The 20,770-nt window shown below is 39.7% G+C and overlaps 1 long non-coding RNA gene across 1 annotated transcript; it reads left to right on the plus strand.

The window, feature by feature from the left end:
- Window positions 1–579: 579 nt before the first annotated feature.
- LOC107003519 lies at window positions 580–3,297 on the plus strand. The gene is made up of 2 exons (XR_001454679.2): window positions 580–1,448; window positions 3,002–3,297. It is a non-coding gene; the product is annotated as an uncharacterized LOC107003519 (long non-coding RNA).
- The last annotated feature ends 17,473 nt before the right edge of the window (window positions 3,298–20,770 follow it).

The following is a 20,770-nucleotide window of genomic DNA, read 5'->3' on the forward strand; positions in this document are numbered from 1 at the left end:
TTTGTTGTTGTTGTGTGGACACCAACTAGGTTAATAGCCGAACCACACTTCTTACATCTTGGTCTCTGTATTTGTTGATACTCAATTTTGGACCTCCGCAATACAAATTAATCATGGAGCTTCATAAATTCCAAACGAGTAAAAATAACTGACCTTATAAAATTTGTAATATTTTAAAGTCATGTTGAAGTAGCTTTATCGATTTTATTATTATTTTGAGTAATATATATTGCTTAGTTTATTTTATAAAATATTCGACTCAAAAGGATTTTAGTTTTACTCAATGCTTTATTAAATTAATTTGATCTAATTTAATATTTTTTAATTTTTAGTCATTAGTTTACAATTAAGTTAATTATTTTATTTCGTTAAGATTAAGAAGCTTGTTAATTAATTAATATTAATTCATTTTATTTATTTTTGTCAAACTTGACAATTAAGCTCAATTTGACTAACTTCTTAATTCAAATTGGCTAAGTTTGCAATCCCGTAGACATTTTCTTAATTACAAATCTAGCCCACTCCTTTTATACAATACCCCAACCTACTCCAAAATACAAATCCCTCAAACCCATTTTAACAGCTAGCTATTGGACACTCTTTTTAAATTTCCAGCAGCACAATATTGCTCCCTCAAGCCACATTTCTAAACCATTCCCTTTCCCTTCTCCAATTCCCAGCCCAACATCTCTGATCCGGTCCACTCCTTCTCCCCTTCCCAAAAGAAAACCCAGCAGCGTTCTTTTCCCATTATCACGATAACAGCGTGCAACAACAACACTCAGCAACTTGAAATTCCCAGTGAACAAAACCCATAAGCAGTAGCACGTGATATGTCGTCCTCCCTCGTCCCTATCTTTGTATGGCTGCAGTAGCAGAAAGCACTAGCAAGGCACGTGTTTGCGTCCTTGCAGTCTCCAGATGGAACCAAGTCGCAACAAGGACGTTTGGGATCGATCCCAAGCGTCCATTCCCCTTTCTTCTTCTAGTTCGAGTCGAATTTTCATAAAAAAGTTGCTGATCAAATAAAGAAAAAAGGATTTTTGAATTCGAAATGGAAATGAGCCCAATCTTATCCGTTTTCACTCTCCCCCAACCAAAATTGAACCCTAGTTTTCCCTATGTATACTTTTAGATTCACTGTTAAGGGGGATTTTTTTTGACGAAAGTTGGGATCTTTTTCGATTGGATTCTTTCTTTTGGTTGGAGATTTCTGGAAAAATTAGAGAGATTTTTATAGTTGAAGAAAAAAAATTAGACGAAAGTTAGAGAGAATTTGAACTAAGCCAGAGAGGACAGTTCAAGTAGTTAGTCACAAAAATACACATAAAACACATTCGAGAAAGGGTAAACTAGGACTTTTCGCTTGCTATTCCATTCGTGATTGTGTGGTGGAACTCGGCGTCATTCCCCTGCTCGTTCTTGTCTTGGTCGCTGCTCCTCAAAAGGTATATGACCTACACTCTTTTATTTATTCAGTTTCAGTATATCTCTCGACTTGAGTTGTGGTCTGTATATGTTTTCTAGTTTGTTCTTATGAGAAGTACGTAAAGCTAAATGTTGTGTTATTATTTGCTTCACATTTTTCTGAAATGGTAATAAAGATTCTATTTTCAAAATGACTAGATACCTATTGTCGAAATAGTTTCTCTGTTTAAATTTTTCAAATTCATAATCATTATCATGATCGCCTCGATTCTTGGCTTATTTCACTGGATGATTATGATATTATTTTTTTATGCCTTCGCCATGTGCCTAGAAAGCATCCAAATGCATTAGGTTGTTGTACTTTGGTTTCCCTGTGCATATAAGTTGATTTTGTTGGAGTTGTGTCCTTTAAAAGAATGGCTGCAAATCTGTTCGTATCCTTTTCGAATTGGTTGTTTCCTAAATATAACTTAGGCCGTTTTGATGCTGCTTAATGGTCGATCTTAAAACTTTAGTCATTTCTATAGTCACCCTGCATCTTCGTATCTGTTTTATGGTAGATTTTTTCTTCATAATCTATGGTGAAATTAGTCTTCTATCTTTGACTTAAGTTGACAGTATGCTCTTAGAACCTCTCCATATGCCCCCTTTTAATTTGGTCATTGAGAATTTCTATATTTCGATCTTGAAATATTATTTGGTGCCTTGAGTTCTTGAATTTCATGGATAATTTGATATATGTTGGACGACAGAATGTTTTAGCATAGTTTGATAAGTCTTGATGTTAAAATATGTAACATGGCTTGACAATTTCTTGAGGCATAGCTATGCTTATCTCTAACCTTCATTCCAAATGACTTGGTCACTTTTTTTTTATTTCGATTAAATGTGCTAAACTATATATATGTATTTATCCTAAAATGGGTCTATGTGAATAGCTTAGTTGTAGTCCAATTTTTCTTGCATTTAATGTCGTTCGAATAATCTGCAGTGCTTGTTTGACCCCCTTAGTTACATTATGCTTTATTGGTGTTTTCTTCTTCCATCTAAAAAAATATATAATAATAATAGTTGAGCCTTATCTATTTTCCCTCTAAAGGAAGTGATGTAAATAATAAAAAAATGTTTTGTTAGTGTAAAAGTTTGAACTTTTGTTGGTTGATTAAATAAGTATTTACTTTATTGTGAGATTAGATTACTCCTTGATATCATTCGAAGAAAAAGGCTTGGGATATCTATTTTGTCACTGGTCGATGCCTAATTTGTCTAAATTCTGAGTTCCAATTTTAATATGTATGAGTTTATATGGCGATGCGAACAATAAAATATCATTCGTCATACTTTAGTTTATTTTCCTTTATCAATATATTAGATTTCCTCCTCCTATTTGTTTTCTTTTACCTTTATGGGTTCATTTATTTTCTTGTGGGGTTGCTTAGTTTATGTGTTGATTATCATAAATAATGTTTTGTTTGATTTATATTCACTCAAAATTGGGTCTTATAATGATAACATTTTTTCCATGTGAAATCTACTCGGGTCCTTACAGATTTTGCCCTGACATCTTCCTTAGGGACATGGAGGAACAATTCCTTTTACTCGAGTCAAGATTACAAAACTGATGAACAAGTCCCGAAAGGAAGGAAACCAAAATGGAAGAAGTTGAAGAGAGTGGGCCATACGGGCCCAATTTTTTTTTCTTAAAATTTTGTATTTTGTTATGTTGGGCCTATAAGACCCCTTATTTCGTTTTATCATTATTATATTGTTAGATTCCTAGCACAGGTAAAAAATTAGGCCTAAGCCCAAAGCAAAATGAAATGAGTCAAAATACCGATCCAGGCGGACAGAAACCGGATTCGGACTCAACTCTCTCTCTCTCTCCGTCTTACTTTTCCGCGTATTTACTTGGTAATCGTCGTTAGTCTTAGGGTTAATGATTCAAATCCCCACAATACACCACTTAATTAAATCATCCAAGTATAAATAAACTTAAAATAAATTTTGCAAGTCAAATCTCACTTAGATAGTAAGTTGATATTTCAAGGATTTTTTATGAATTGCAATGAGTTAGGTTTTTTAGCCAAACTAATTAGTTGTCGGATAATCTCAAGTAAGACAACGTCTTAGGTGCTTTCAAAATCTTCCTAAAATGCTAAGAAGAATCCCTGAACCCCCTTCAAAACTCTTTTAATTTGATTTCCTATTTTTGTCAATTGGAAGAATAGTTTTTGTTGATACTTTCAAAAATTAAGTGGCGAGTCTAAACAAGTCCAAACTACATAAAAAATATTTTCCTTAAATAAAACAGAATGGCTACTCTGCTGGGGAGTTTGAATTGTTCTAACCTTAAAACTAACCTATTTTGGATATGTGTAAATAACTGTCTGCTTGCTTTATATAACTGTTGCATTTCATGATATCAACTCCCACCAATCGGCAAATAGAATGCATTAGGACAAAGGCGGTTACATGGCTTACCACGACTGTCCTTCAGAAAAAACACAAGTCTAATTTTTGGAAGTAATAGAAGTATAGTTAGCTTGCAGTCATCCAACGTCGTTTATTAGATTCACCCCGTTGTTTGTCCTACTCGGGTAACCGTCGCTTCTAAATAAATTCTAGTTAACCTAGGATAGAGCGAAACAAAAACAAAATCTAAGCATTAGACTAAGACGACTTAATACCCAAGGCGTATTAAGTCCATTAGTAAAACCTCCAAAATCATGTCCAAGGTCTCTGACCTAATGATACCATATTATTTGACATTTGAAGGTTGTATATATGGAAAACTAATTTGGGGGAGGGGAAACTTAACCGAGTTTTGTTTTGTAGGTATGGATCGTTTTCCTAAGTTCGACATGGTTGTAGAAGCACAATGTCACTCAAGATGTTGTATAACGACCTTGACCGGGGATCACAGAAGAACCCTCAACAAATATGTGGGTGCTCTAACTGAGCTACTCAACATGGTTATTCTACTTGAACTCATTGACATCCTCACAGGATATTGGGATTACGAAAAAATGGTGTTCCGCTTTGGAACCGTGGAAATTACCCCAACAATTGAGGAAATTCGAGACTGCATTGACACAGTTGATACAGGGTTATAAAGAAGAGAGAAAATAAGAAGACGTCTTGATCCCTAGAAAGTCTTCTGTCAACGATATTACAAACTGGCTTGGATTGTGAAATGACTACACTTACTGGGACAAAAAATCTAGTGTATCCTTCATGTACCTCTATGTTAGATTCGGGAATGCGAGCTTTTATGCAAACTACAACAAACAGTTCAGAGTTACCTAACGGAAATGAAATGAAATCCGCTCTTTAGCGTTCACCATCGCGCTATTGGGTACTATGGTTTTTCCACACGGCCCGAGCTTAAGCATCAACACTTGAATGATAATGTTTGCACACACTTTATTCCATGGACATCGGATTCAAGGGCAAGTGAAGTATTATACCATTCCTCCTATCATACTGTCAAAAAAGTATCGAGCTTTGGGAAAATGCAAAGAGGGTCATCGTTACTTTCAAGGTAGTAACCTGCTCCTCCAATGGTGGATCCTAAGTCATTTGGCGAAAGGATATGGGACTCAGAAACTGCATACCCTTGACGATAAAAATCATCTTAAGGATTTGAATGATATGCTATTTTGGGCAAATTTTGGGGAACAGGAGGACAAGAGGAAGATGGACTCAAATTTTTTCCGAGCTAAAGGATGAGAATGTCCAATGGATGCTCGATTGCTTCATCTCAAAGGATGTCATTGTGGGGGGCCGCAAACAACTCGTGCTTCCATTACCAGGTATTGGGGAATTAATTCTTACGCACCCTTCTGAGTCCTACGATAGTTTGGGAGGAAATAAGTCACACCTCGAGAGGCGTACGATTGTACCTACGTGTATCACATTGGGGATGATAGAGTGGATGATGCTACACAAATTCTAAGGGAGTGGAAAGGGGCCAAACGGATGAACAAAGACACCATTGCTCCAGATCGGTTTGACTCTGGATATGATGAAACTTATAAGATTTGGTTAAAAAGAAATATACAAAGTATCTCCTCTCTAGTTCCAAACAATTTCCGCAGCATGGAAGACATAGAGGCCAAAGCTGTGATCAAACTAAGAGAGGTAAACGGGAAGCCTAAGAAATGCACACCAAATTTCTCAAAAACCAATTTGCTCTCGAGAATTCAACTCAGGAACTGGAAAGATTGAGGAGAAGTTTTGATGAGCTTGACTTATGGGTTAAAGAAAAGATAGATGGGATGCAATACGAGAATTGGGATGAAAAAGGACGCCGAAATGAGAGTTAGGTGCTGATGCTACGACACACGTTCCATCAATACAAGACACAGGAAAGCAACATAGAAGCAGGGACATCAGGGACAACGTAGTGGATATCTCCTCGGGTTTTTCTATATGTATTTCTGTCTTTATCAGCCATGTGTGGGCTTGCACTTCTTGTGTTTCGATACGCTTTCAAATGACCCCTGCGTGAGCCTTTCCATTTTGTTTGTTCCTATTTCCCGTGTTTGATTACCCCCTTTTGAACATTATTTATTATTTGTAAAATTTTCTTGGGGGTAACTAAAAGGTTCAATTCCCACATACATCTTTCAAATACGCTAGGCCTACCCTTGGCACAAAAGGGTCCTCTACCTATTTAGGACGCGATATATATACTTTTAACTGTCTATGTGATATGTTGCTTTGAATAATTGCTAATCAATTCCTTTTCAAAAATTCTTGAAAAAGTATATAAAAGTCATTATTATAAAATGTTCGACCAAATTTCCTGAGTCTTAAGTTTCTCAACCAAAAAGTAAATTCCTAGTACCCAAATCCTAAACATTACTCTGTCATCTCAGGAAAGGTAAAATCACAACTATGGATAAGGGAAAGAACGTCGAGATTGAACCAATCGGAGAGGATTTACATTTTATTGAACAAGGGCTTCATGAAACCATAGCAAAGGGGTTTGAAGTAGAGGTTGCCGCCACAGCTTTTAAAGCCACAAACACGCCACCAAAAGAGGATCCGACGACTAAGGGTGTTGAAATGCACTGTCATAGCTGAAGAGATGATCAATATACGGAGGGTGCGTGAAAAGTAACCTCCCTTATATAAAACACTCTATTAGCTTGAGAAATTGAAAAAGATTTTGAGGAAGTAGCTGCCCACAAACCTTCTTTCCAAAGAAGTGTCACAGAAAGGGACCAGAAAGTCACTCTCGAAGTATATCTTCACAAGCATCGAGTAGTGATGAAAGTCATTCCATGTGCCCTTATTCACTAGCACTTTTGAGCTGATCATATGATAAAGCTCATCGAGAGAACTACTTCCCAGTAAGATCTGGGATGTCCGTAAGACTTGTGCATGTCATATTAATCAGAAAGGGCTCACCATAGAAGAGTGTGTGGAGTTTAATACTTTAGTCCATTACATGCTTGATATTGAAAGAGTCACGAAGAGATGGGATGACAACGTTATCATTGCATGTGATGAGCCAAGGCTCGACATACCGGTGATTGAGAAGATTGAGTTCTACCGTTTCTCCTTCACACCCTTCAAGAACACAATGCTGGAGGTCTACTTACAATTGGTTCGAAAAGGGGTCTTTGTGCCTCTCTATAAGGACTGGGAGTGTTATATTCCCTTCAAATAGAAGTTCAAAAATGTTGCCCCTATCACCGGGCCATTGTCCATATCATTGAATAATGCCTTGCATTTCGCCATGATGTGGAATCCATTGTCAATATAGGGGATTAAAGTTGAGTTTGTCCCCCGTCACTAATACAACAATAAACAGAAGAACGACTTGGATGGGGTCACCTTATCTTTAGAAGCTTTATTTTCTGTTTTTCAGTTTCCTTGTAATTGTTGAAATGAATGAATGAAAACAAGTATTCCTTTTGTACTTGAACAACGTAGGACTGAATTTTCTTTGTGAGATACGTAGGCATCCTTTCAAGTCCCGACCTCTATCCTTCAAAATTTTTATGCTTCCCTTTTCATTCTACAACAAAATATGAGGTCCAGATCAACGGATGTCCAAAGATATGCATCAAGAAGACTTAGCTCAACATGATTTGACCTTTCTAAGATAGTCCCAAATTAAACAAGCAAATTTCTTCTTGTTCAAAAAATAAGCTTCCCCATTACTCGTTGGTTAGCATGTCTTCAAACAAAACAACTTTTGTGTGTTTACATGCTCTCTATGTGATATTTTGTATTATGTATTCTTAACTTAACCAAACAAATTTTTCTTTGAGTTGTTTTTCCTTCCACGGGTACTTAAAACTGGTATGTGTCGATATGTTGGCTGATCATCCTTACTTCACAAGATCTAAATGCTGTAGATTCCTTTCTTGGGTAAAGTTTAGATAAGGGAAAACATAAATGGGTGATTACAATGAAGAAATCAATGATACGCTCAAATTTTACTTCCCTGAAGAAGTATATGTGGTCGTATCAAGTAAAGAACCCAATTGTTAGGTTAGGGTCGATCCCACGAGGAAAATGATTTATACTTAACTTGAATCTACGATTACGTCTATTTTGTCAAGTCCTTTCCTGAAAACGATTAATTAAGGGAGGGGGGGGGGGTTGTGTAACAAAAGTGTTAATTATTTCTAGGTAATATAAATAGTAAGTTTATAACTTTGGTCTTTATCAAGTGACGAGAGAAATAGGGTGTAAGTGTTTTCCGTAGGTTCATAACGTGGTAATTAGCTATAACAATTCTTTCCTAGTGTCTTGCATGCAAAGTGGTAAGTTATGTATCCTTAATTCCTTGGTCCAAAAACTACATAATTTCACTCCGTACCTTGATCCAACTACGTGTGTCTAATTTCTTACCTTTACCTCATATTAAGCATAATATTCAATGTATGGCTAAGTTACTACTTTGCACCAATTGAAACTAGCCTATTAGATTGTGTATACTAAATCTATGTTGATAATTCTTTTCCTATCAACTACCTCCTGGGTCCGGCAAATACAAATAGGGCAAGTTCTAACGCGCGCACTCGTTAAAAAGACTTCTAAACGAAAGAATTATCAATAAATGCAAGAACCTATTCTAGAATTGTTATTTACCTAGTTTTACCTTGTTAACTACCCATGGTTCCCACAACCCTAGTTGTGGATTTAGTTACCCATGCTTAGAAATACACAATTCACAGTTATTAAGCAAGAATTCATGTACTTACTTTGACAGTTTTGAAGAAAATCCAGAAATAACACTTGAATTAAAGAAAATATCTTGAGAATCGATTTCAGAAACTTGAAGTAATTCCCAAAATCCAAAGTTCAACTTCCAATAGCAAGAGTATGAAAAATAACAAAAAGTCTAACCCCAAAAATGAGGTTTTTAACACTATTCATAATAATAAAGTTCTAAATAATAAGGGGTTTTTAATAAGGAAAATCTGTCCCAAAATGCGTCTTCAGTCAACGACCCAACTAATGGTCCATCAATGGAACCACGGACCGTCAACTACCTCCGTCGGTCTACACTTAACTTTTTCTTGAGCCTTCACTTTTGCATCCTCTCTGTTACAATCGAAGGACCAACAGCACAATACCTCGTCTCACTTACGGTCCATCGATGCCTCCGTCCTTCCATACTTAGTGATTTCTTCATGTCGGGTACTGGGACTACTCTTTTTAAGAAACGACGGTTTGGCAGGACGGTCCATTGATTAGTCGACAGACTGTCAATCCTTCCGTAGCCCTACACTTGGTCAGATTTCTCCGAGTTTCTTTCAAATTCTTGAACCTCCAGTCGATGATCACCACCTACGGACCGTCGATGGGTCGACGGACCGTCGATGGCTTCAGAATTTATAACTTCTGCAATGATTTCAGCAAAGTCTTCTGCATTTCCATTTTGGACAACTTTCATGCAAATACAGATAAAAATATATTAAAACTACTACATAAAGGCCTTGGAAACACACTAATCTTAAATAAAAAGCATTGAAAGTACCGTGATACCATGGTACATCAAAACCGTCAACTTAAATTCGTTGTTTGTTCTAAAGCGATGCACTGTGACTCACCACAACACCTTCGTACAAAAGTATCCTCATTTAAGATTTTGCAATCATATGGCTATCAATCCCGATTATTTTTATTGCTTTCATACATGATATCACTCTTAGGCTCACTCATATGGATCAGACCATGACACAGACTCACCATGCCGACACCTCTACTCTTTTTTCTCTCACAAAGGCACCAACCCTCCAATATTACAACTAGTGTTCTCACTTCAAAAGATATCCTTCTTTTTCACATGGTGGTTTCAAATTTGAGTATGAGGATCATTATTCAACACTCACTCTCATAACAACTTCACACCTAATTGATACTTGTCGCCATAGGCTTGCCCTTATTTTCACTGCTTTAAGTTCACAATATTTGACTCTTAGGATCACGATAGGACTTTCTTGGCTTTAACGTAGGCTCAGGGTCAGGTATGGTACATATGGATGCATTTTAGTGACTTGTTGTACTCCTTGATATTACGGCTAAGCGTCCTAACTCTTTCATATTCTATTATGCCCTATTCTTCCTTTTCTTGTATTCTTTGCCTTATTTTCTCCTTTCTTCCTCCTTTCAAATGAATTTTCTTTTATTTTTATTATTAATTTTTAAATTTTATTTTCTTTCACTTGATTTCACTTTGATTGAGTCACTTCTCTTCTTCACTATTTCTTTTCCTTTTCCTTTCACATTAATTCTTTCCGCCCCACTTTTAAGAACGTTACTCATAATAGCCACCCTCAACTCTTGGATTTTCCATGAGTTGAGTTACTTAAAACCCAAGGTTGGGTCAGGTCAAAGACGAGATTGGTTTCTGCATTATCTACCCTCAATCTATGCTTTTGGCATAAGTTAAGGTGCACATGTCCAAGGAGGGACCAGGACCAACACATTATACCTAGGAAAGACGAGTTGGGGTAGAAAAGAAAAGTCCATTGTAAGCTCAAATCATTTAGATCAAAAAGTTTTATTTGGTTTTCTTTTATTTAGGCTAAAGATTGACTAATTTGAACAAGGGCCTATGATCCTTTCCTAATCGTCTAACACGGAGTACTTTTTGTAGGACTAATCGGGCAAGTTCTTGATAGGTACCAACAGTGGACTATTCAACTTTCCTCACATTTTCTTAAGACCTCATGACCTTACCATAATATCGTACACCTAGTTAAGTGTTAGATTGAGGGTCATGCAATGGTGCATCTCTATGTCAGGCTTAGAGACAACACATTGAAAATTCACTATGCCTAATCATGCAAGCATTCTCTTTAGAACGAGATATCATTGTATTTATCCATCATGCTTCAGATTTCACATTCATACATTGTACAAGATACTACCATGCCGGTTCAATAGTAAAATAACCATTTTCTTGGGGTAAAAGAACATAGTCAAGAAAGCCCCAAGAGAGGATCGTGAGTTGGGCTACTAAGACTTCACCCTAACACTCACTTTCCATATACCCGACCCCCAACAAGAAAGCATGCAATTGTCCCCAATCATAAGAAATATAATAATAGGTGGCAGGTGAAGCAAACCTGAGGCGCATATCAATGAAGATCAACAAGAACGTGGGTCCGGTTGCCCAGAACCCGCTCCATTAGTAGTAGGGACACCATCAGTAGTGTCGGCAACAATTTCTGCACCCTCAGTGGTGCTTCGATCAACATCCTCAAGCCTGGAGCTAGACGCCTCAGCAGCCAACTTACGAGCCCTAATCTTCCGGGCCTCCTCTTCTACCAAAGAGCTCTTCTTGCGACCTCCAACTTAGTGCGCACCTTCTTAGCCCGAGTTTCATCACTCTCTCTGGGCCAGTGCCTCTTGGCACGCTCATGTGGTGGAGGCGGTGGCGCTGCTATGGTCTTGAACAAAACACTAAGCACCATATCCTCAGCAAGCTCCGCAGGTGTGGCCTTAGGCTCAAGCACCCACACATCTAGAATGGCATCCACATCAGCCCTCAGACTCACCACAACAGCTTGGAGAGTAGTCAAATCAATAATAGGGGCTGGCCGGGTGAGAAATCTCAACTCGAACGCATTAGTCTGTTGGGCAATCTTCTTCTCAATCCGATCCTTCACCTCAGCAATGGACCTCTGCATCCAAAGCTGGATATGATGCAACAATGTGGCCATCTGGGCCTCTAACTTCTAAACCCTAGCAATCAGGTCCAGTGCTGCTGATGTTGTAGATCGGGAGGAACTCGGGGCTCTACTAGTGCCCTGTATAGACTCAACCGGGGTGGTGTCGATAGGCTCTGATGTATCCTCATCAGTCCCTTGGGCTTGCTCAACCCTGTCTGCCATGTTCTCACCTAGCGGTTGCACCTCTACTCTTGGCCCTCTGTTGGGTGCCGCCTCATTGGCCTCATCCCGGATGAGACCAAATATCCACTATCCTACTAGGAGTCTTGAGAACATCAATGGCCAAATAGGCACTCCAGCAGACCTGCACAACTCAAAAATCATACAGGGAAAGGGGTAATTGGTCGAGGCCGTAAAGGACCTCTTATGGATGACTGCCAGCAAAAGCCTCGGAAAATCAACCTCGAACCCCGCAACCATAGTAACAACCAAGACTGCTCTATCCCATGTAAGAATGTTGTCAGCGGCTGTGGGGGATAAGCAGTGGCGGACCAATAGCCAGATGAACTTGGCAGAAAATGTGAGGTTGGCCTTCTTGATAAGGCCTCTTTGATCCAGCACCCAGTCTGCACCCTCACGATCCACGGAAATATGCTGGGCTATCCACCTCTTGGTGGTCTCTCTAATAATCTCGTCTCGCCTGAAATGACCCTCCTTAATCAGTTTACAATGGTAGTCTAACTTGAGGGAGAGAGAGTCCCTGGTGACATCTGTATTAGCACCGTATAAGAAATGGCGAATGGTGGGCAAAGAGATATCCACCCTGTGGCCACGGACTTGAAAATGGGTAAGTGGTTCCTCTATTGGGGGATTAAACTGATTATCCAAAGAAGCCCGAAGCGTCGCTACGTAAGAAACATAAAACTCACGCACCAACTCCTCTTGTAGCGTCCGACGCTCCTAGACATCCATCTGAGCTGATGGCGGGTGAAGAGATCATGTATAGCAGGGACCGTATGGGGACTCCTTGTAAGAACGCGCTGCTCGACTGTTAGAGTCTGAGTCATGAACCCCTTATCATTGAGAAACTTAGCATCACTGTAAACCTGGTATTGGCCTTCTACACACCACCGGTTGGGCTGATTAGCAACCAATGCAGGGACGTCAAACTGGGGTGCTAGAGTAGAATCCGCACTATCGGCCTCATGAGACGAGGTAGAGTGGGCAAGTGCAGCAGGAATAATGGCACCAAGCGATCTTGAAGAGTGGGCCGACTGAATCCCGGAAGCCTCCTTTGAAGCCAGCCGCTCCCTCAAAACTCGCGACAGACCTAGACGGCGTGTCGGTCAGTGTGCGCTCCTCATCAGACTGGGAGGTAGTGACCACGCCGGACGCCACCTTCTTGTGCTTGACCCAAGTGGTGCTAGCAGCAGGCTTAGGTGTCCGGGTGCCTGGTGGCACGTATTCGTGATGAGTCTCATCGTCCGACGAACCAATCACCAACAGTGTGAAGGGGCAACGGACTTGGATCATCCTCGAGAGTAGACCATATAGGTTTTGGGGGAAATTTTTACCTGCAAATGAGGGTTATTAGTTCCAATATAATCATTCACCACACTCGAAAGAAGCAAAGACCAAAGTTTGAACACAAAACACAGTGAAGTACAGAACTACAGAATTGAACGATGGGAACTATCAACGGTCCGTCGATGGAAAGATGGTCTGTCGATAGGATCCATCGGAGGACAGTTAGTACATTTCAGAAGTTATAAGTCCACAGTAGTTGCAATTAGAAATGACGGACCTGCAGGACGGCCCGTCGATAAACCGACGGACTGTAGTCCACTTCCGTCGTTGGACACTTAGACAAGATTTTAGAAAGCTTTGGAGAGAAAGGTTCTGTTAGAAATGACAGACGTGTCGGACGGTCCATCGATTAATCGGTGGATCGTAGTCCACTTTCTTTGTTCCAGATTTAAACTAGTATGAGTTGCAGCTATCGATGGACCCTATCGACGGTTCGTAGACGGGGTCTCACACTCTCAGTTAGAGATGGATTATGGTAATCCATTTTTGGCACCCCGAAAGGAAAAGTTTAAGAAAATTATGAAAAATCATGTTCATATAGCAATCAACACACCATTTCGTCATTCCTAGGGCTTTGATTATTGCAATTTCAATCCTAGATTCTAAAAGATCATCAAGCCCTAAGTCGGAAAACATCAAAACACATAAAAAAGTTAATTTAGACACTAACACCCCCAACCCATTCACTTTCCATCATTCTAAGGGACTAGGGACCCAATTTTAACAAGTTAATCATGCAATTTCGTCCCGAAGTCAAGACCCACATACATTTTTAACCATTCTCTCATGCAAATGAATGAGAATTCATTGAGAGGATGAGAATGGCATACCACTATACTGTAGTTGAGTGAATGGGATGATGAATTTTACAAGAAAACCACCGGGATCGCCTTCGAACACCAACCAGAAAAATAAAAGAAAAGGATGGGAATTCGGGAGAGAAGGATTTGGGGACTTAAAGGATTTGGAGAAGATGGGAAATCAGAAGGGAATTATGGTGGATTTAGTGTGGGAGTGAGTGGAGGAGTAAGATTATAAGGGGAGGGAAACGGTTGGGGAGAATTTGAAAAGGTGGGGGTAACTGATATGGTGTTATTTTAATATATGGCCGGTTGGGTCGGGTTGGGTCATGGGTTTAGGGGAACTAACGGTTCCCCGTCGATGGACCGTAGGTCTATCGACGGTCCGTCGAATGTGCCCTAACTTAGACAAAATTAAAAACCATAACTGGTATCCACGGATGCTATCGACGGTCCGTTGATGGGATGACGGCCTATCGTTTGGTCTGTAGATCAGTGCACCAGACCAATTTCTGCAGATTTCCTTAGGTTTGGTCCCTGCACATTGAGCACCCAATAATCCATTCTTTTTGTATTTTCTGGACACTTTTTAGACACGGACCCTAGACTACTCTCTAGACAACACTCTAAAAGAAATAAAATAAAATCAACACATGACATTAAGTAAAAACTGAAATAATGCAATTATTCCTATAAATAAAAGAAAAACCTAATGTTGGCTAGAGGATACATATTGGGTTGCCTCCCTCAGTGCTTGATTTAATATCGCGGCACGACGCAAGACTCTTGATTAATCAGACTTCATCAAGATGGTATGCCTCAACCACTTCATTTGCATTTTCCTGATGCCCTAGGTAGATTTTGATTCTTTGCCCGTTTACCTTGAACCTTGCACCCTCCTTGTTCTCCATCTCAACCGCACCATGAGGGAATACTTGAGTGATCAAGATAGGACCAGTCCATTTGGACTTGAGTTTGCTCGGAAACAAGTGCAACCTAGAGTTGAACAAAAGCACCAAATCCCCGACCACAAAGTTGCGCTTCTCAATCTTTTGGTCATGGTACTTCTTTATATTTTCTTTGTAGAGGGCTGAACTTTGATATGCCTTCAAGGGAAACTCATCAAGATCATTTAACCCATTCAACGTCTGTTCCGCTGCTTCATTCCAATCCATCTTCAGTTTCTTCATTGCCCACATGGCCTTATTCTCTAACCCAACCGGCAAGTGACAAGACTTCCCATATACAAGTTGGTATGGAGACATACCTAGGAGTCTTGTATGCTGTTCGGTAGGCCCGAAAAGCATCGTCAAGCCTCCTTGACCAATCTGTTCTACTAGCATTCACCGTTTCACTAGAATTTGCTTGATTTCTCTGTTTGAAACCTCAACTTGCCCACTAGTTTGAGGATGGTAAGGAGTGGCTACGTTGTGGCAAACACCATATTGCTCCGACAACCCTTTGAACAACTTTTTGCAAAAGTGGGATCCCCAATCACTAATAATAGCTCTAGGGTTGCCAAATCTGGAAAATATGTTCTTTTTGAAGAACGCAGTGACACTCTTCCCTTCATTGTTTGCAAGTGCTATGGCTTCCACCAATTTTCACACATAATCAACTGCCATAAGAATATACTTCATCCGATGATAACTCCTAAAAGGGACCATAAATTCAATGCCCCACTCATCAAACAACTAAATTACAAGAATGTGATTAAAGGGAGCTCTTTCCTTTTAGAAATACCTTCATCTCTTTGGCACTTATCACATGCTACGGATACCACTATGATGCCCACCCACAGGCGAGGAGTGGCATGCCTCCAAAATAATTAACATCTTAACTTCCGGCACACAACGACAAATAAGACCATCATCAAAACTCCTATATAAATATGGCTCATCCCAAAAGAACTTTTTCACATCATGCATGAACTTTTTCCTTTGATGAAAGGACAAGTACGATGTACTATATCACTAGCCAAATAATTTGCAAAATTGGCGAACCATGGAATCAAGTCATGAGAAGCGGCCAAAACATGCTCATCACGGAAAGTATCACCAATTTCAGCCTTTTCACCCAACTCTCGCATAGCTTCATCTTCTAATCGGGACAAGTGATCGGCAACTTGACTTTTGGTCCCTTTTCTATCTTTCACTTCTAAGTCAAATTCTTGCAACAGTAATACCCATCTAATCAACCTTGGTTGCACATCCTTCTTTGACATTAACAAAACAATACCACCCCTTTCCTGCAAGCCTATCCAACATCTTATCCATATAGGACATCGGAAAATGGTCTTTCTCAGTCCTTGTATTCAACTTTTGGTAATCCATACAAACTCTCCATTCATTCATCGACCTCATAGGAACAAGCTCATTCTTCTCATTAGGGACCACAGTCATTCCCCCTTTCTTAGGCACACACTGAATTGTGCATACCCAACTACTATCAGTGATCGAATATATGACTCTGGCATCTAACCACTCAATAATCTCTTTCTTCACTACCTCTTGCATAGATGGATTTAACCATCTTTGATGCTCTATACTTTGCTTCTGATCGGGCATGAGTTGGATTTTGTGTGAACAAATACCGGGTGGAATCCCAATAATGTCTGCAATAGTATAACCAATGGCTCGTTTGAACCTCTTCAACACCTTTACAAGACACTCCACTTGCTCCACATTCAAATACGATGCAATGATTACCTGTTTCACCTTTTCCCAAGAAAACATACCTCAGATGAGGTGGTAGAGACTTAAGCTCCAATTTTGGGGCCTCCTCAATAGATGGTTTTGCGGCTGGAGACTCGCTATGTTTCATATCTAAATCCAATTTCTTTTGTTTGAAACGAATATCACCTCGATCAAGTGCCGCAACCAATTACCCATACTCTTTGATATAATCACTCTCAAAATTCATTATCAATGCCACTAGTTCCTTAACACCAAGACTCTCTTCTATTAGTACCTCGAACAAACTCGATTGGACCTCACCACTCGGCCTCATAGACCTACAAATGTTGAAAGTCGCTACTTCATTGTTTAACCAAAACTTCATTTGCCCTTTCTCCATATAAACCAAGGCACGACCGGTAGTAAGGAACGACCTCCCAAGAATAATAGGCACCTCAAAGTCCACCTCAAAATCAATAATCAAAAAATCAGCCGGATAAATAATGACTCTACTTTCACTAGCACATCATGGAGTATCTCAATAGGACTCTTCACCGTTCGATCGGCCATTAGTAGCCGCATCATAGTGGGCTTTGGGTCACCCAAACTAAACTTCTTGTAAATAGAGAGAGACATGAGATTTGTGCTTGCCCCAAGATCACATAATGTTTTAGCAAAATGTAACAACCCGAGTGTACATGGAATAGTGAAAGCGCCCGGATCTTTTTTCTTTTAAACAAGAGACCTTGTAGCAATAACACTACAATGTTGCATCCGATCATCCTCAAAACTGACTGATCTCTTCTTAATGACCATATCTTTCATAAACTTGGCGTAACCGGAAATTTTTTCAAGAGCTTCTATCAAAGGGACATTGATGGAAAGATGTTTCAAAATAGTGATAAAACGCAGGTATTTACCATCCTCAGTTTTTTTCACCAATATTTGCGGGAATGGTGGTGGTGGTCTAGGAATTGGAGTCACCTTTTGGGGTATCTCAGCTTCTTTCCCCGATTTGTCTACCAACTCACTACTTACTTCTTCCACCACATCATCTCCTCTCCTCTCATCTTCTATGCCAGACGGCATAGGTGGGTCAATGGTTTTCTTACCCCCTTGAGTAGTGATTGCCATACAATGTCCATTATTTTTTTGGATTTTGGACGGTATTGCTAGGAATAGTACCCGGTTGGTGTGGGTTCTCAGTAAAAGACAATTGGGGCATTTGCAACTCAATATGCTTGATTGAGATTGCATGCGCATCCACCTTTTTCACAATATTCGCTAAATCACCTTTCAACTCTTTGGCATGCTCATCACTAGCATCAAGCCTCCTCCTTATCTTTTGCAACATATCATCAAGTCGCGCCATACTACCTCCACCATCCCTAGGAGAAACTTCCTGATTTTGAGGTAGAACATAGGGCCCACTCCTTTTGTTTCTGTTACCATAGTCACCCCGGTTGAAGTTATTGTCGTAGTTGTAGTTCCCATCTCAAACATAGTTACCCTTTCGGTTGTAATTCCCATAGTTCCGACCTTGATTTCCTTAAACTTAGTGCCAATTCTCCTGATTGGAGACTTGGGCGTTCGCTCAGAAACCCCCCGTTTGCTCATTCACTGCATAATAGTCTTCCTCATAGTAAAATTCATCTACCAATGATGGAGGCTTAGTCAAATAATTCACCACATTCACTTTCTCGCCACCCCCAATGACATGTTTCTATACTAACTTAATCTCAGTTCTCATTGATCCATCTCTTCACGAATCTTATCTGCGGCCGATTTGTGTGTATCTTGCACTGCAAAGGTGTTTCTCCCAGTGTCCGACTTCCTAGTGCTCCAAGCGTTGTTGTTTCGGGAAATTTTCTCCAGCTTTTTTGTGATGTCTGCATAAGTGCACTCACCATAAACACCACCTGCAATAGTATCGAGTAACGCCTTATTGTTATCATCTATCCCAAGAACTACTTACTGACTCCTCAGGCAATGCCACAAAGTTGTTCACCCTATATTTGTGGCTAAGCTTTTTAGAAACTGGGTAATACCTTACTAGGAACACATCCCTTAACTGCTCCTAAGTATAGATCGAATTATAATGCAACTATGTAAACCAAATTGTGGCCTCTCCCGTTAGTGAGAGAGGGAACACCCTTATCCAATGATATCCATGTCCAAGTACGGCCTCCCTACACAACTCTTGCACATCGACCTCACTTTGTCGATGTGAGCATGTGGATCCTCAGATGGTAGCCCCAAAAACAAACCTTTAGCGGTGAGCATCTTCATCAAGCTACTAGTTACCACGAATGAATGACCTTGTGATAGAGGAGGCTGGACAAGAGGTCCATCTGAATCGACGATGTTAACATTCCCTCTATAATACTCTTGAGGGCGTGGGGCAGGAGGTTGTCTCCTCAGAGCGCCCTCATTAGGGTTTTCTACGATCATTTGGCTAGGAGCATCGACCGGCGGAGGAAGTTGATAGTTTATCCCATCACCAATATTCTCAGGATTGTGTGGTTCATTCATTCTGCGGAGTGTACGATTCAGTTCTTGATCAAATGGAATTATTGATTCTCCTTGACTTCGTGTACTTGGCATACGCTAGAGCTAGACCTGAAAGAGATAAAAATAAAGAAAAAAAGTAAAATTAGGAAAATGTTGACTAAATCAGTAATTGATCTTAAAGTTAATCTAAAAGCCACTATCCCCTGCAGCGGCGCCAAAATTTGATATGCTCAAATTATACTTCCCTAAAGAAGTGTAAGCGGTCGTATCAAGTAAAGAACCCAATTGTTAGGTTGGGGTTGATCCCACGAGGAAAATTGTTTAGACTTAACTTCCATCTACAATTACGTCTATTTAGTCAAGTACTTTTCGAAAAAAATTAATTAAAGGGGGGGTTGTGTAACAAAATTGTTTAATTATTTCTAAGTAAGACAAATAGCAAGTTTATAACTTTGGTGTTTATCAAGTGATGAGAGAAACTAGGGTGTAAGTGTTTCCCATAGGTTCATAACGTGGTAATCCTAGCTATAACAATTCTTTCCTAGTGTCTTGCATGCAAAGTGGTAAGTTATGTATCCCTAATTCCTTGGTCCGGAAACTAGAGAATTTCAATCCATAGCTTGGTTCGTCTACATGTGTCTACTTTACTAAACCTTTCCTTTTGTGACAACCCAAAAATGACTATGCTAAGTAAGGCCTAAACGTACATAGAATGCCTAGGTTAGACCGGGTTCGCACGGATTGATGCGCGTGGAAACAGACCTCTGAACCTATGCACCAGGCAAGAGAACAAACTTGGTGAGTTAGTTGAGCTAGGAAGGGTTGGTTTCAGCCATGTTGGGTACCCGAATACTAGGATTCACCCGAATGAGTCTTAACTGGTCTTAGAGGGTGAGTCCTAGGTTTGAATGGTTCTAGGGGTATAAAGGTAATTTCAAGGCTAGGGGTACTATTGTAATTACCCTTGTATGATATTTAATTAATTAAATAAGGTTATTAATTAGTCAAAATGGGTCAAATCTCGATGGTCAAACCCGAGTTTTACCGGACCTCCACACTCGAGTTCGAGCGAGTTGGAGGCATTAGGGGGCACAAATTAAATGATAAAAAAATTAGATAACGTAAGGAGGGGAATTTTAATAACTTAATATATATTTATAATCTGATTTTTTACCATTTAAATTGTGTTGAATAAGTCAACAACAATTCCCACAAAAGGGGCGCCCGACTCCCACTAGGAGTGTGCTTCATGCCCACTCTTAATTCTTTATATTACTCCTAAAAACATTTTCAGCTTTACCTCACAATTCAAAAACAGAAAATAAACGTAAATTCACTGTTCTAAAAGTATTCTTGGATGCATCCATCAAAAAACAAAAGGAAGCATTCGTACGCCTAAGTGTTTTAAGTAAATCACTTTACTTGGGAACTAAATGTAAGAAAGTGAATTAAAATTATATGTTAATTGAACATGGTTTAGGCTAGGCACTAGTATAAATATAGAGAAATAGATGCTGCCAGTTACGGCGGATCTCGAGACTGTAAGGTCCTAACACTAAGAGAATAAGCCTTAGAAGAAAAGAAAATAGTGTGAGAGAGGCAGGTTCGAACTCGGATCCTTGGCCAA

This window comes from Solanum pennellii, chromosome 11 (genome assembly GCF_001406875.1).
Source record: "Solanum pennellii chromosome 11, SPENNV200".
Classification (NCBI taxonomy): domain Eukaryota; kingdom Viridiplantae; phylum Streptophyta; class Magnoliopsida; order Solanales; family Solanaceae; genus Solanum; species Solanum pennellii.